The sequence below is a fragment of the Ailuropoda melanoleuca genome, chromosome 1 (assembly GCF_002007445.2).
Source record: "Ailuropoda melanoleuca isolate Jingjing chromosome 1, ASM200744v2, whole genome shotgun sequence".
In the NCBI taxonomy this organism is placed as follows: Eukaryota; Metazoa; Chordata; class Mammalia; order Carnivora; family Ursidae; genus Ailuropoda; species Ailuropoda melanoleuca.
In genome coordinates this window covers 103,657,344-103,673,460 of record NC_048218.1, presented here as the reverse complement: position 1 = coordinate 103,673,460, position 16,117 = coordinate 103,657,344, and the positions used below count along the sequence as shown (strand labels likewise).

Genomic DNA, 16,117 nt, shown 5'->3' with positions numbered 1-16,117 from the left:
TAACAAGGTAACTATTTATGCCCCCAGCTGCCCCAGTCTACAGCATGGCTAAGGCTAGGGGGAAGTAAGTAAAGAGACTAAGGTGCACAATTTAAAGAGGTGTTTACTCTTAGCATTGTGCAAGTGTAGGGTCGACAGTTGCGTGACCCTGAGAGTAAACCCCTCCTTAAATTTTGTGCCCTAAGCACCTCATCTAGCCTCACCCTAGCCTCCACTCTGATTCAGATAAAATTTAACAGGTAGTACCTGTCAAATAATCCTTTATACAAAACAATCAGTTAGATTACTGAAATAGTTAATTTTTCAGTGGTGGTTCTAAGTATCGTAAAGCCAAACACATTTACCTAGAAATGATGCCACATACAATTTAATTTCAATTTGGGGTATGCATCTTGGTATCAGATGACATCAATATCCCTCTGAGTTAAAAAATAACTACAGCACTGATTGTCTAAGTCCCTGTTCACCCACATGGAAACCGGAATGTGATCCTGTGAAAAAAGAATTTAATTAGGTGAGTCAATGGGTGTCAGATAGCATGGTGGTGGCAGAATCCAGGACTAAGATCCTCATGTAACTACTAAGTAGTCAAGTATCTGTTACTCGAATTAAAAGTGGAAACTAGTAGGTGTTTGTAAAAATGTGTCAAGCTTGGCTATTCCTGTTTCCCAAAAGCATTTTAGGACACACATATGTAGTGGTCTCCCAGAAATAGAAGTGTGGGTAACTTAACCCAAAGTGTAGTTCCTGTGTCCAGCCTGTGTTGGATGGTGCGTCAGCAGAATGAATGGCGAAGAATCTCAGTGGGCTGACATTCTGGAGCTTCTTAAGAATGCCTTGTTAGGCCTGGCATGGAAGTAGGGGTGCTGGCCAGGCAAAGGAAGGGAAGTCTGCATGTTGAAGCAATGCCAATGGATAGGACTAAAGCTTTAGATGGACCTGTTTCACCCCACGTTTCATGACTCTGACTTACGCTTTTATAGTGTAGTATTGATGGAAACAGCTTGTGGCTAGTAGCAGGAGGACAACCTCAACCAAGTGACCTAAAAAGGGCCCCCTCTTGTCACACCCTCCTTGTTGCAGAAGCGGTATTAGAGCACTTCTCATCTTAATGTGGCTTGTGGGCACTCCAGCATCGATTAGGCAAATATTTAACAAGTAGTTGCTAAAAACAACGACTACTCTTTCCTGCCTGATGTGTGCTGGACACTCCAACTGACTCCTTCTTACTCTGTGATTGTCTCAGATTTATGGCAGCAGGACTCTATGTCCTGTACCTTACTGTAGGGAGGGGATTGGTTATGGTCCTACCTGTGAACCAAGAATTGAGTAATTGTTATCTTAAGGCTGCTTCCCTACTTCCTTTTCTGACAGTCTTTATGCAGGTAAGGCAGCACTCAGCAGCAACTGGCAAACCGGTACTGGATTAAATCAACACCCAAATGTGTCAGAAAGTTTGGACGGAGTCCAAAATGTGTTTGCCAGCCAGGATGATTAAGAACCCACACCTGGTGCCAGAGTGCAACACAGACCTGCCAGTGCACTCGGACAGATCTGTGGTGCTCACTGGAATCTGTGCTCCAGCTATAGGGAAGTCCCAGGTGGCTCTGCCTGCAAAGTCACACTCCTTCAAATACAAAGGTTGGGTGTTTTTATGAGATGCATCCTGAAGTATGAAGGGAAGAAAACATGATATCTGGGATTTGCTTTAAAAATATTTCAATATAAGAACTTCAAAGGAAAAAAGTGATACAAGGGGCTGGATGAAATGTGGCAAAACTGTGATTATTGTTGAATCACGATATTTGGTAAATAGGGATTTATTATGCTATTCTTTCTAATTTTGAATATTTGAACACTTTCATAGTTAAATCTGTTTGAAAAGTTAAGTTGATCATGATAAACCTTGTTAATCTTGCAATAAGTCTACACATAACTTTGCACACTACCCACTTCTTTGAGATGACAGCAAGAAATAGGGAGTCAAACTCTGTGAAATCTGATTTGGATTGTCCTTTCTACCCAGCCCCAAAACCCCCTTGCCTGTGCTCAGGGCCCTTATTTTGCAGTGAAAAGACGGCAGGAATGGGGCTCAAGAAATCTGGGTGCAAGTTTAGTTTGTTAACAATGAGACCTTAGATAAATTGCTTGCTCTGCAGCTTCTTTCCTTCCTCTGTAAACTGGGTATAATCTCTAATAACATCAGCCTTGTGGGTTATTGGAGGATCATATGAAATAACGTACCTTGCGAAGTGTTAAGGAAGTGTTATCAACACCAGCAGCATGACCTTAGACCAGATGGCCAAGTGCTCTGACCTCTGAGTCCTCAGTTATGAGGGCAGAGAATACAACAACATTCCCAAGGCTGTGGGAGAACCACCCAGGAAACTTGTACAGCTGATTCTGCTTTGCAGCCTAGTTGGGGGACAGCTGAATTAAGTAATGATAGTGGTTCTTTCGAGCTCTAACAGTGCAATGGAGGTTGGGGGATTAGGGGTTTGCTGTGCCAAGGTATTTGGATGACTAGGTAGAGGTCACAGTTTTGGGGTAATTTCATGGTGATAAATAGTTAAAGAGAACCATAATATATGAGGAGGAAATCTGAAGTAGTCTGAAGTAATTTCATGGTGATAAATAGTTAAAGAGAACCATAATATATGAGGAGGAAATCTGAAGTAGTCTGGTGTGAAACAAGGTCCATATAGCTAGGCATAGGCAAACAAATTAAGAGTGGAGGGGGTCAGCTGTTCTGCTCATGCCACTGTTAGGTAAAATGACTTGTAAGGGGGTTTTCCTACACCATCTGGGAGAGCTGATCAGCAGGAGAGCAACTGCCTCAGGTGAGAGAAACACCCATAATTTCTGCAGTTCAGGGGCCCTTTGGGGTGTTGGTGGGAGGTTGGGCCACATGTGGGAGGGTGACCTTGTAGTCCTGGCACTAGGCCTGTGCCTTCTTCAGTGTTAGGCCCATGAGATTGACTGCCCACCATGCCCATGCCATCTCACTGGCTCCCTCTTTGCTTTTCTTTGCAGCATATTCCAACATTTGTGCATATTGCTTCCAAGTTGCTTTTCCCACATTCTGATTTCTTTTGGAATTCTTGTTTGTCTCATGTGAAGAGCAATGCAATTCAGTATTTGTTGACTGCCTGTTATGTTCGAGGCCTTGTGCTACTGACCTCAGATGATAGAAACAAGAGGAAAAGGGAAGTTTTTCCTTGAAGCCCCCGTCTAATGTGGAGAGGGAGTAGAGACTAAGACAAGCACACAGGTAATCCCAACACACAAAGAATCTGGCTAATGCCACAGAATGGTGAGGTGGGAAAAGATTTTAAGGAGAATGGTCATATTCAAAAGACTTGATGGAGAAAGTGTATTAGAGATGGGTCTTGAATGGTAACTAAGTTTCTTAGAGGTAGAGGAGAATGGGCAAAATACTTGGGGAAGAGTTGGAGCAAAGGCACAGTGGTAGGAAAAGGTGGTGCATGTTTGGAGAACAGCAAGCAGTACCATTTATTCTGGGTCCTGGAATGAGTAGAAGACCAAGAGGACACAGATGTAGGCTGGGGCCATTCAGAAGAGGCACTTACTTCAATTTTCTAAGCAATAAGGGCCCCTGAAAGTTTTTGAGAGAAGGCCAGAGATGAGTACTTCAAGAACATTGACTTAGTGCCAGTGTGCAGACTGGAGAGCCAGATGGACAAAGCTACTTAGTGTGGAGAGAACAAGAGACTGGTGGCCCTCAGGACAGGCCACAGAGGGCCACATGTTGGTACACAGAGTCCAGGAAACCATGGAGTCAGGCTAAGGAGGAGATGTCTCGAGGTATTATTCTTAGGACTGTATTCTTAAGACTACTTTTTCTGAGGTAAAAAGTTCCCTGTTTTAGACATATTCTTGAGGTCTGGAGAGGTCAACATTTTCCTGTCACACAGTGGAAACACAAAATAAAGTTTTCTCCCCAAGTGGATCTTCTTTCGACATTGACAAATTCACTTTCCTCTAATATCAATAGCTATTCCACAGGTATCAGTAAAAAAAAAAAAATGGTTGAGCTGAAGGCCAGGGTAGTCTGCCTTCTTTGTGCCTCAGAACTTCTTTTTTTTTTCCAGTTTTAACAAAGAATTTATTTGCTGATCCCCAAAAAGCAAGAATCAGAAAACAGCCCCACCCCCTCACTGCAAGAAGAGTTCTTTTTTTTTTTTTTAAAAGATTTTATTTATTCGACAGAGATAGAGACAGCCAGCGAGAGAGGGAACACAAGCAGGGGGAGTGGGAGAGGAAGAAGCAGGCTCATAGCAGAGGAGCCTGATGTGGGGCTCGATCCCATAACGCCGGGATCACGCCCTGAGCCGAAGGCAGACGCTTAACCGCTGTGCCACCCAGGCGCCCCAAGAAGAGTTCTATAATAAAACATTTTCCATCATCTTCTCCTCTCTTCCTGAGGTGTGCCCTTGCTTGCGTCCATCAGCACAGAGTAGACCACAGATGGAATTACTTTGTACAAAAGGCACACGGCAGCCAGCACACCTCCCCAGCAGGCAAGTGGAGCCTTCTCCACAGCCTCCCTCTTTTGAGAGAAATTTATTGAAACATTTTCTTTATAGCAAAAATATTTAAGGATATTTCCCCCTGTTCATCCTACTTCAGTTACCTAATGAAAAAGCATAGAACTGAAAGGTTTTTTTGCCCCCATTGTGGTCCAAACACTGAACCATGAAGAACATCTGGATATTCTCAGTTTTGGGGTTATATACTCACCTATCACAGAGGAATCTCAACCTCAAGTTCTGGATTTGATTAGAACAGCTGAAAAATGGTGGGTCAAGGCAGGCTTTTTTAACCGTACTACCTCAGTGATCCCAAATCCCGTAGCGATCCAAGATTTGAGCCTCTCATATAGACTATATTTCAAAGAGAGTCAGTAGAGGAGAGTGCTAAGGTATTTGAATAGAGTTGAATGCTAGTGAAGTGTGCCTCAGAACTTCTAAACAGCCCCTGAGTGTAAATGACTTAATTCTTTCATGTTAACAGTTTCCTTCCTCCTCCCCCGCCCCCACGCTCTCAGTTCTATTCCTCCCTGCTTTTCACAGAGTCTGCGAGGTCTCCCTCTTGAATGGCTCCATCCCTCTAATATCCATCTTGCTGCTTCTCTCTACTCCTCCTGCTCCAAACCACCATCTCTCACTTCCATCATTATAAGAAACTCCTCATTGTTGGCTTATGCTCTTGTACCTTTCCTGGCCCTACCCTTTAAGCCACAGCCAGATAGACATCCAGAGCGGTCCTTTTCAGAGTGAAGTAACACCACATAGCTGTCTTATTTCAATCCTCCGACAAGCATGCCCCCACGGGCTAACATCTGAAGTCTGTAGCATGGCCTTATATGGTCCTTCATGACCCAGCCCCTGGCTCCCTCTTTCCCTTGCTCTGCAGCAACCCTGGCCTCCTTGCTGTTCTCATGTCCACCGAGCATGTGCCAGACTCAGGCCTGGCCCTTGCTTTCCCCTCTGCCTGGAATGTTCTCCCTCAGATATTTTTATGGCCCACTTCATCATTTTAGGGTTCTGTGAATGCCACCTCCTCAGAGAAACCTTTTTGGACCACCCTGTCATAATCTCTCCACTTAGCCTGCTTCATTTTTCTTGGTAGCACTGACCACAATCTTTGTGTAATGTCTGTCTTCTCCAGTAGAATGTAAGCTCCATCAGGACGGGATCTTAGTTTTGCCCACCTCTGTTTGTTCAGGGCCTGGATGAAAGCCAGGTTCTCAATAAATATTTGTTGAATGAATAAATTTGGAGATCTCTCTAGAAAACACTTTCCTTTGACTCTGCTTCTGTTTCTTGGTCCTCATTTGCTTTGGTCTTTGAAGGTTTTGACTTAACATAATGACCTTGCCCCTTGACTGGCATGGAGCTAACTGTTTCTCTTCCTCCATCTCCCACCATTTGTGATACTTTCATGGACTCCCTAAATTTAAATTTGCTCCAAGATTTACTCCTTACTCTCCTTTTCTCCCTCCCATCTCTTTGTGCAGATGATACCCTATTACTTTCAGCCTAGACTTCTCTAAACTTGGTCCTTCCAGTGCCTACTGGACATCCTAGTGGCATCTCATATTTCATATACTTAAAAATTTCTTCCTCTCCCTCACCTTCCTATGTGTGTTAATAGTACCACTATCTTCTTGGCTCCCAAGTTATAAGTCTTAGAATCATTTTTTAATTCTTCCTTCAGACCCCTTTTCCTAGTGGTCACCAATATTACTGGATCTTCCTTCTAAATGGCTCTTAACTCTCTCCAGCTATTTCCATTCCCATAATCACCACCCTGATATGATTGTTGCCTGCCTGGCCAGAACAGCTTGACCTCTTTGATGGTTCCCTTCCTGCTTGTAGGCCCTAATTTAAGCCACCCCCCTGCCCTATATCTCTTCAAAAAGTCCCTGTAGACTCTGCACCAGCAAGCTTCACCTCACTGATGATCATACATTTCCAGTCCAGGTTTGGCTTTCTGCTTCTCCCTGCACTGCCCAAGGCTCTCAACCCTGCTCTTCACTGGATGTCTAGGGGCCATGTAGGCCAGACCCACTCACTTCACAGCCTAGACCCCTGCTCTCATTTCTCAGGGCAGTGAAGTTTAAGGTTACCTCTCCACCAGCCCCCTGCTTCCATTCTCCCCTCCTAATTCCAAGCTTCAAATAAAAGTCAGAATCATTTTTGAAAAAGTTGCTTTAAGCCTTGTCTACCCTACTAAAAAATTAACGGTACTCTATTTCCTATATAATGCAGATAAAATTCCTCAGCTTGAAACTCAAGTTGGACTGTGGTCTACATTTTTTAGCCATAGAATTCCTAAAATAGGCCTAGGATACAACAGCTTAAAGGGGTTGGGAAGGCAATGGGAGTGAATAATATATGGGTCCTGTATAACTTCATAAGGAGTGGTGGAGACTGTGGCAAACTGGAGAGCCTGTGTCCTGTTTAAAGAGGAGGGCCAGCTGTTGGCATGAAGAAATTTGAGCCTAGGATTGCCACATGTTCTGATTATTCCACAGAAATGAGAAATCTGAGGTTTTAGGCAAAATTTCTGGCCTAATATATATATTTACATATATAATACATGTATTATATATTATATATATGTTGGCCTAATGTATATATTTACATATATAATACATATATTATATATTATATATAGATTTATATTTATATATATATACACATATATATATGAATATGGTACAGTACAAATCATATCTTCAGGCTGAATCTGTCTACAGAGCCACCAGTTTGGAATTCAGCCTCTATATCTCCCAAACTAGTCAAAAGTTCTGAGCCTACACTTGTTAAAACAGTAATAATAGCAATCAGCAAGTGTTAGAACAGTGTTAAAGATCTAGCTCCAAACTGAGACCTTTTCCTTGGTGTAATCAGAAGGAAAGAGAATTAGAATGGTGGTAATTTTCTCAGGATGTGAGTCAATGGCATTTGCTGCCCTGTCAGTGTGCAACCTAAAACCAGCCTGTAGCATCAGCAGCAATGGCCCAGTTTATGAAAGCACAGACAAGTACTTCCCAACCTGGAATAAGGTATATGAAAAATGCTTGTTGTAGTAAATAGGTGGCATTTCTAGAGGCCTATATGTCACCATTCTTCAAAGAATCTGTGTTCCATACATTTGTTTATCAGAGTTTTGTTTTTTTCAACATGGTCTCAGAAACAATGATATATATAGGGCCACAAGAAGCAATACCACCAATGGATTACTTTATATTTCAATGAAAAAGAGTAGCAAAGAAGCAAATGTATGGTGTGTTGGTTCAATCCCACAAACTTCCTCTGCCCTAGTGGCCCGGGTCAGAAACAGACCTCTGGTAGGCAGGCCTTCAAAGAGGAGCATGGACACAGGGATTGGGTAGGGTGGTTAAGAAAAGTGTTTAACAGAAACATGGTTTCTGAAGTCCCTCTAACCACACACCCTGGACTTGCCATTAGCATTGTCCCTGGAATGGCCCTTCTTTCTGGGGGGCTTTGGGGTTTGGCTGGAAGTAAAGAAGGTAAGAGCAGGAATGGGGGGAATATTCTTCCAGCTGTCCTGGAGCTGAAAGGGGCCATGGGACAAGGCAGTTTTCTTTCCTGACAAGGGTGCAAGTGCAGTGAGGTTGAGAGTGGGAAGGGAACCACATCTGGAAATGTCTCTAACTTATTCAGGTCAAGGGTCCCTCTCAACTCCCAACTCCTCCCAGTCCTGCCTCTCCCCAGGAGCAGGCTGAAGGCATTTCCTTTACCTAGTATTTCACTCTGTCTCCAGAAGTTCAGCAAGTGGAGCTGACAGCACCCCAGGGGACTCCTACCATTTCCTCAGTCTCCAGGGAGATGCCTCCTGAATGAAAGGATCTAAAAAGAGATACACACACATTTATATATACGCCTTCCTGTTCTCTCAAGCACCAGAATATTTTCTGCTCTGCGCTCCCACTCCACAGCCTCATTATCTTCTCTGAGATTTTTCTCTCCTTCTTCATACCTCTGCCTCCACTGCCGCCCCCACCAGACACACACACACACCCCCCGTTTCCGCTGTTATCTCTGAGGGCTAGGAGAGCTACTGAGAAGAGAGGAGCATTTCTAGAGCTTCATCTACCTCAGTTTGGTCTCAGCTTCAATGTGTGAATACCAAGAAAGCTGTTCCCAGAGGTGTTGGAGGGAACATTGCTCTTTCCCCAACCCTGTTCACTCTCCTCCAAACACCCCATCAATCACTGAGCCCATCACTCATTTCAAGGCTTCTTTTAAACCTAATTCTCTTCAGTCAAGACAGCCACAAAAACTTTGAGCTCCTTTTCCTCTTCCCCCCTCTCCTACCCTTTGCTCCATTCTCCCATCCCCCTAGTTTGGGAGACTGTGCTGGTTTTTCTATTTTTTCCCATTGGTGAGATACAAAGCTAACAGTAAGACAGCACAGGCTGTTCAAAAGTCAGATACATTTCTTTATAAACAGTATTTTAGTTACTTTCCAAATAATATGCTAAATGATTTTCTTCAACCTCCAAACCCCTCCTCAGGTGAAGCATCTCTAAATATAAAGCAATGGGTCCAATTGTTAATCTGGAAAGTACAATAAAAACACTATGAATGGGGGCGCCTGGGTGGCACAGCGGTTAAGCGTCTGCCTTCGGGTCAGGGCATGATCCTGGTGTTATGGGATCGAGCCCCACATCAGGCTCCTCCGCTATGAGCCTGCTTCATCCTCTCCCACTCCCCCTGCTTGTGTTCCCTCTCTCGCTGGCTGTCTCTCTCTCTGTCAAATAAATAAATAAAATATTAAAAAAAAAACCCACTATGAATGCTCTTCTGCCATTGTCGCCACCATCCTCAACACAGCTCACTTCGCTTGGATTTGCCTTGGAAAATCCACTGCCATCCACTACCATGATGAACTTCATAGTAGACCAGATCTGGGCCATCATGGAGAAGAAGGCCAACATCTGAAACATGTCCATTATTGCCCACAAGGACCATGGAAGTCCATGCTGATGGACTTGCTGGTGTGCAAGGCCAGTATCATTGTCTCTGCTGGTACTGGGGAGACCTGCTTCACTGACACATGAAAGGATGAGCAGGAACACTGCATCACCATCAAGTCAATGGCTATCCCTCTTCTATGAGCTCTCAGAGAATGACTTGAATTTTATCAAGCGGAACAAGGATGGTTACGGCTTTCTCATCAACCTCAACTCCCCCAGGCATGTGGACTTCTCCTTGGAGGTAACTGCTGCCCTCCATGTCACTGATGGTGCCTTGGTGGTGGAGGATTGTGTGTCTGGTGTGTGCATGCAGACAGAGATGGTGCTGTGGCGGGCCACTGCTGAGCATAGCAAGACTGTGCTGATGATGAACAAGATGGACTGGGCTCTGCTCAAGCTGCAGCTGGAGCCTGAGGAGCTTACCAGACCTTCCAGCACATCGTGGAGAATGTCCGTATCATCATTTCCACCTACGGCGAGGGTGAGAGTGGCCCCACGGGCAACATCATGATCGACTCTGTACTTAGGACTGTTGGCTTTGGGTCTGGACTCCATGGTTGGGCCTTCACTTTGAAGCAATTTGCAGAGATGTATGTGGCCAAATTTGCTGCCAAAGGCAAGGGCCAGCTGGAGCCTCTTGAGTGGGCCAAGAAAGTGGACATGATGAAGAAACTGTGGGGTGACTTGTATTTTGATCCAGTCAACAGCAAATTCAGCAAGTCAGCCACCAACCCTGATGGTAAGAAGCTACCACAGACGTTCTGCCAGCTCATCTTGGACCCTGTTTTCAAGGCGTTTAATGTGGTCATGAATTTCAAGAAAGAGGAGACCGTAAAGCTGACTGAAAAAACTGGACATCAAGCTAGACAGCAAAGACAAAGACAAAGAAGGCAAACCACTTCTGAAGTCTGTGATGCGAGGCAGGCTACCTGCTGGGGACACTTTGCTGCAGATCATTGCCATCCATCTGCCTTCCCGTGACAGCCCAAAAATACCACTGTGAACTCTTGTATGAGGGGCCTCTGGATGACAAGGCACCCATGGGCATTAAAAGCTGTTACCCAAAAGCCCCTTTATGATGTACATTTCCAAAATAGTGCTGACCTCCGACAAAGGCTGGTTCAATGTCTTCGGCCATGTGTTCTCAGGTCTGGCATCCACTGGCCTGAAGATCAGGATCATGGGGCCCAACTACACCTCTGGGAAGAAGGAGGACATGTACCTGAAGCCCATCCAGAGAACAATCCTGATGATGTGCTATTATGTGGAGCCAACTGAAGATGTGCCTGGTGGGAACATGGCAGGTCTGGTGGGTGTGGCCAGTTCCTGGTGAATACTGGCACCATCACCACCTTTGAGCATGCCCACAACATACAGGTGATGAAATTCAGTCTGAGCCCATTGTCCAGGTTGCTGTGGAGGCCACAAATCCATCCGACCTTCCCAAGCTAGTAGAGGGTCTCAAACAGCTGGCCAAGTCAGACCTTATGGTGTGTCATTGAGGAGTCAGGGAGTATACCATTGCAGGGGCTAGAGAGCTGCTCATGGAGATCTGTCTGAAGAACCTGGCGGAGGACCATGCCTGCATTCCCATCAAGAAATCTGGCCCCATAGTCTCATACCATGAGACTGTCAGGAGTTGAATGTGCTCTGCCTATCTGGAGATCTCTATCCAAGTTCTCCAACAAGCACAACCAGCTGTACATGAAGGCACAGACCTTCCCTGATTGCCTGGCCAAGGACATTGACAAGGGCGAGTTGTCCGCCCACCAGGACCTCAAGCAGTGGGCCCACTATCTGATCAAGAAGTATAAATGGGATTTGGCTGAGGCTCACAAGATCTGGTGCTTCGGCCCTATGGCACCAGCCCCAACGTCCCCACTGATATCACCAAGGGTGTGTAGTACCTCAACAAGATCAAAGATAGTATGGTAGCTGGCTTCTAGTGGGCCACCAAAGAGTGGGCTCTGTGCAATGAAAACATGTGTGGCATGCACTTCAATGTCCATGATGTGACCCTGCATGCAGATGCCATCCACTGTGGGGGTGGCCAGATCATCCCCACTGCCCAGTGCTGCCTTTATGATAGGAGGCTGACCACCCAGCCCTGGCTTATTAAGCCTATCTACCTTGTGGAGATTCAGTGTCTGGAACAAGTGGCTGGTGGCATCTACCAAGTCCTGAACAGGAAGCAGGGTCATGTCTTTGACAAGTCTCAGGTGGCTGGCACCCCCATGTTTGTTGTAAAGACCTGCCTGCCTGTGAATGAATCCTTTGGCTTCACCGCTGACCTGAGGTCCAACACAGGTGGTAAGGCCTTCCCCCAGGGTGTTTTTGACCACTGGCAGATCCTGCCCGGGGATCCCTTCCACACCACCAGCCATGCCAGCCAGGTGGTGGCCGAAACACACAAGTGCAAAGGCCTGAAGGAAGGCATCCCAGCCCTGGATAACTTCCTGGACAGTTTGTAGGCAGCCCTCCCCTACACCCTGGGGGGGACTCAGCACAGCCCCTACACCTGGCTGACAATCGACTATAGCAACAAGCCTTCGCATTCTCCATGATACCTTGAGACTGTCCAGACAGTGATATTCCACCTAACAGGTGCTGGGACACACTCAGTGCCATCACTCAACATGAACACTTGATGCCATTTCTTTCAATATTTATTTAAAGATTTCAGAAGCAACAGAAATGCCCTGGCAGCAGGGATTTATTTGGCTGATGGGGGTGGGAGAAGTAGGGATGGGACACTCAACACTTTTTTTTTTTCCATTTCAGAAAGTCAAATGTCCAAAAAACAAACAAACAAACAAAAGGAACATTAATTCACTAAGAGGTTTATTTTGGGTAAATGGCCCATAGTGGATTTTCTCCCAGAAAGGAGGAAGGAACAAGTGGGTAGACCTTTCTCTTTGGACAGGAGCTAGAAGGCAGGAAACTGTGCGCTGTCACCGTGATCACCTCCAGCTGTATCAGAGCCATTAGAATAATAAATTTGACATGGTGGTGACAAAAAACAAAAAACAAAAAAAAACCACTATGAGAATGTCCAAAAATTCGGAAACATAGATAAAATTGTGTATTCATTGTACTTATTTAGATTAACAATTAAGCCCACTATTTTAAATGGAATGATTCCCCACCTGAAATGTAGTTGTAATTGAAAAGAGAAACATAAGTTTCTCCTCTGCTTTTTTAAATTATGTTCAACTAGCCAGCATATAGTATATCATTAGTTTTTGATGTAGTGTTCAATGATTCATTAGTTGTGTATAACACCCAGTGCTTTCTGACACTAAAAACACCCTGCATATTTCCCTGTGATTTAAAAAAACTTAACAAGTGGACAATATGATTAGTACGTATTCCCCATATAGTCTTTGGAGCTAAATGGATTAACATAAGAGCTATTAATCTACACATAAATCCTCCCATGAGGATGACCAATTCAAATTCAGAGTAAGCTTATAATATATTTATCATGATATACCAAAAATAAAGATGATTTTGAATTTTGCATTTTAATGAAATCCTGGAGACTCCAATGAGAAGCCAAGTAGAAAAGGGTTATAGTGTCCTATTTCTCCTTTGCCCTAAAAATAGAATTTCTTTTACATAAATATTCTATCTGTATTACACAATAAATCTAAATAAGTGAGAGAGAACTTGTGCTCACAATCTTGTCACCTCAGCAGAGCTAAATTTTCTTTTGACCCTGCTCCCTTCTAGCTCCGGTAAGTAATTGCAATGACTGCATTCTCCCATTTTCAATTAATACTATCTCAGAAGCATGTTCCATGTTGCTATGTAGTCTTTGTAATTTGAATTTTAATACCTACACCATATTTTTAATTATTCCCCAATTGCTGGACATTTATTTTGTAATCTTCTCCATAATATTTAACACTGTGGCTAATCTTCATTTATATAGCTTTTTTCCTTATGGATTATTTCTTCAGAACATTCTAGGAAGTAGGATTAAATAAAGGTCAAGAGTGTAGATGTGAGGAGGTTTTAGCTTACTCAGTGACCAACGGGCTCTAAGGGCTCTGCCCATGGCCTCCAACCTTTTCCATCGAGACAGACAATTCTCTATCAGAGGTTTATCAAGTGGCTGCAGTCCCTTACTAGAATGCTGGGACAAGTTCAGAGTCCATTTCAGAAAAATATAGGCTTAAGTATTATGACCTTTAACACAAATGAGCTTGCTATATTTTACGACCACATGATTCTCAACAAAAAGTAACAACAGCACTTTCAGACTATAACAATTTCACTGAAAAAAAAAGTGACCAAGGAGTGACATTTAGAAAGTTGTATGCCCCATTAATAAGTGTAAAATGGTTCTCATTCTTTTAATTTGCATTTCTTTTATATTAGAGATTCAACTAGCTTTCATGTATTTGTTTACTAGTTATTTCTTCTTGAATGAAGTGTCTCTTTCTTTCCCCACTCATTTACTTGTGAGAATCTACTATTTTTGTATGAGCATTTTATATGACATAGATTTTAATTCTTTTAAATATGAGCTAATGTTTTCCAGTTTATTTTTTAATATAATTCTAACATTGTGTTAATGAGCTATATCCACCTCCAATTCTCATAGTATTGCTTCAGAAAGCTTTGGATATAGACTTTGGTTCAAAGGGCAATTTAACTTGTGTAAATCACTAACATATATGTTTCCAGAGCCAATAACACAAAATTGTCAAGTGTTCAGATTTTTACAACAAGCCAGGATTAAATGATGGAAATATCTTTGGTCAATGCTAAATTTATGTAGTAACACTTTTTTTTTCTTGGTACCATATAAACAGAATAATTAATTAGTATAGGCTGGGACTTGAGGGAACCTCAGCGTAGGTAATGGGGTTGGGGCTCTGGAATGTGGAGAGAGAGGATTTGGGCTTTCTTGGGATGACATGAGATAAGGTCATATGGTTTGGGATGGACAGAAGATGTGAGACTGGGAAGAACTGAGTTAAGAGGAGTTTCTCTTTCCTGTCTTTCTACATTCTTTCTCCAACCCCTTTCTGATCACCAGATCAGATTTCCATAGGAAGTGTTTACAAATATTTTTAGTGTCTCCCTTCATATCCTTTCTCCCTTCCTCTCTTCCCAAACTCCCATGATCCTTCCCTTTACTTTTCTTATAGCAGGACAGTGGAGTCAGACAAGCTAGATCCAAGGCCCTATCATCTGATTTTTTAAATATTTATTTATTTGAGAGAGAGAGAGCGCAGGAGGGGCAGAAGGAAAGAGAATCTCAAGCAGACTCCACGCTGAGCATGGAGCCCAACGTGGGGCTCAATCTCAAGATCCTGAGATAATGACCTGAGCCAAAATCAAGAATCAGATGTTTAACTGACTGAGCCACCCAGGCCCTCTGCTCCATTTGATTATTACTTGACTTTTGCCAGGTTACATTTTGAGTCTCAGTTTCCTTATCTGTAAAATGGAGACAATAATAGTACTTATTTCTAGAAGGCTGCCATGAAGATTAAAGAAGAAAGTGTTTGAATTCTTAACACAGTGTGGTAGACTACTTTATTCACAAATATTTGATGCTCCCACCTAGGGGAGGATTACATTCTCCAATCCTACTGATGTCAGCGTTGGTCATGAGTCTTGATTTAGTCAATGAAATATGGAGGTAACATATGGCACTTGGAGGCAGAAAATTTAAGAGCCAGTACACAGTTTGCCGTGTTTTCTTTTCCCTCTGCCATAATGATCACAATGTTCCAGACAGAAACTGTTCTATCATTCTGAGTCTCAAAGTGAAGAGGACATAGAATAGTCACAGTCAACACGCAGTGCGCATGTAGCATGAGCAAGCAAAAACAAAACAAAACAAAAAAAACTTTGTTACAAGTTATAAGCCACTGAGCTTTGGGAGTTGCTTATTATCACAGCATAATCTAGCCTATATTGATTGATAAACACAGTATTTGTCATATTGTGAGAGCTTATATAATGACTGGTGAAGTGTTAGCCAATGTACAGTGCTCAGATAGGTGTAAAAAACATTTGAGTTCTGACCAGCCAGAACGGGGTATCCTTGATCACACATATAAAAGCTTCAAAATACATGAAATGAACTGTATGGGAAAATAGGCAAATCCACAATTATAGTCAGAGATTTCAATACTTCTATCCCAACAATTAAGGGAACAACAATCCATCCAACAATAGCTAAATACACATTATTTTCAAGTACGTACAAAGCGATCATCAAGATAAACTATGTTCTGGGCCATTTAACAAGTCTTAATTGAAATCATTCAGAGTACATTCTCTGACTACAAAGGAATTAGAAATCAATAAGAGAAAGATATCTGAAAAAGCCCTAAATATTTGGAAATGCACAAACAATTCTATACCTGCATACCAAAGAAGAAACAGGAAAACTAGAAAACATCTCAAACAGTGTGAAAATGAAAGCACAACACAGCGAAATTTGTGGGGTGCAGCAAAAGCCATGCTTAGAAGATCTATACCTTAAAACCTTATATTAGAAAAGAAGAAAGGTCCAAAATCAAGAATCAAAGCTTTCAACTTAAAAAGCTGTAAAAAGAAGAG

General features: G+C 43.1%; 1 pseudogene; it reads left to right on the top strand.

Annotated features, from left to right (window-relative positions):
- Positions 1–9,437: 9,437 nt before the first annotated feature.
- LOC100466174 lies at positions 9,438–12,003 on the top strand (annotated as a pseudogene).
- Positions 12,004–16,117: the final 4,114 nt, after the last annotated feature.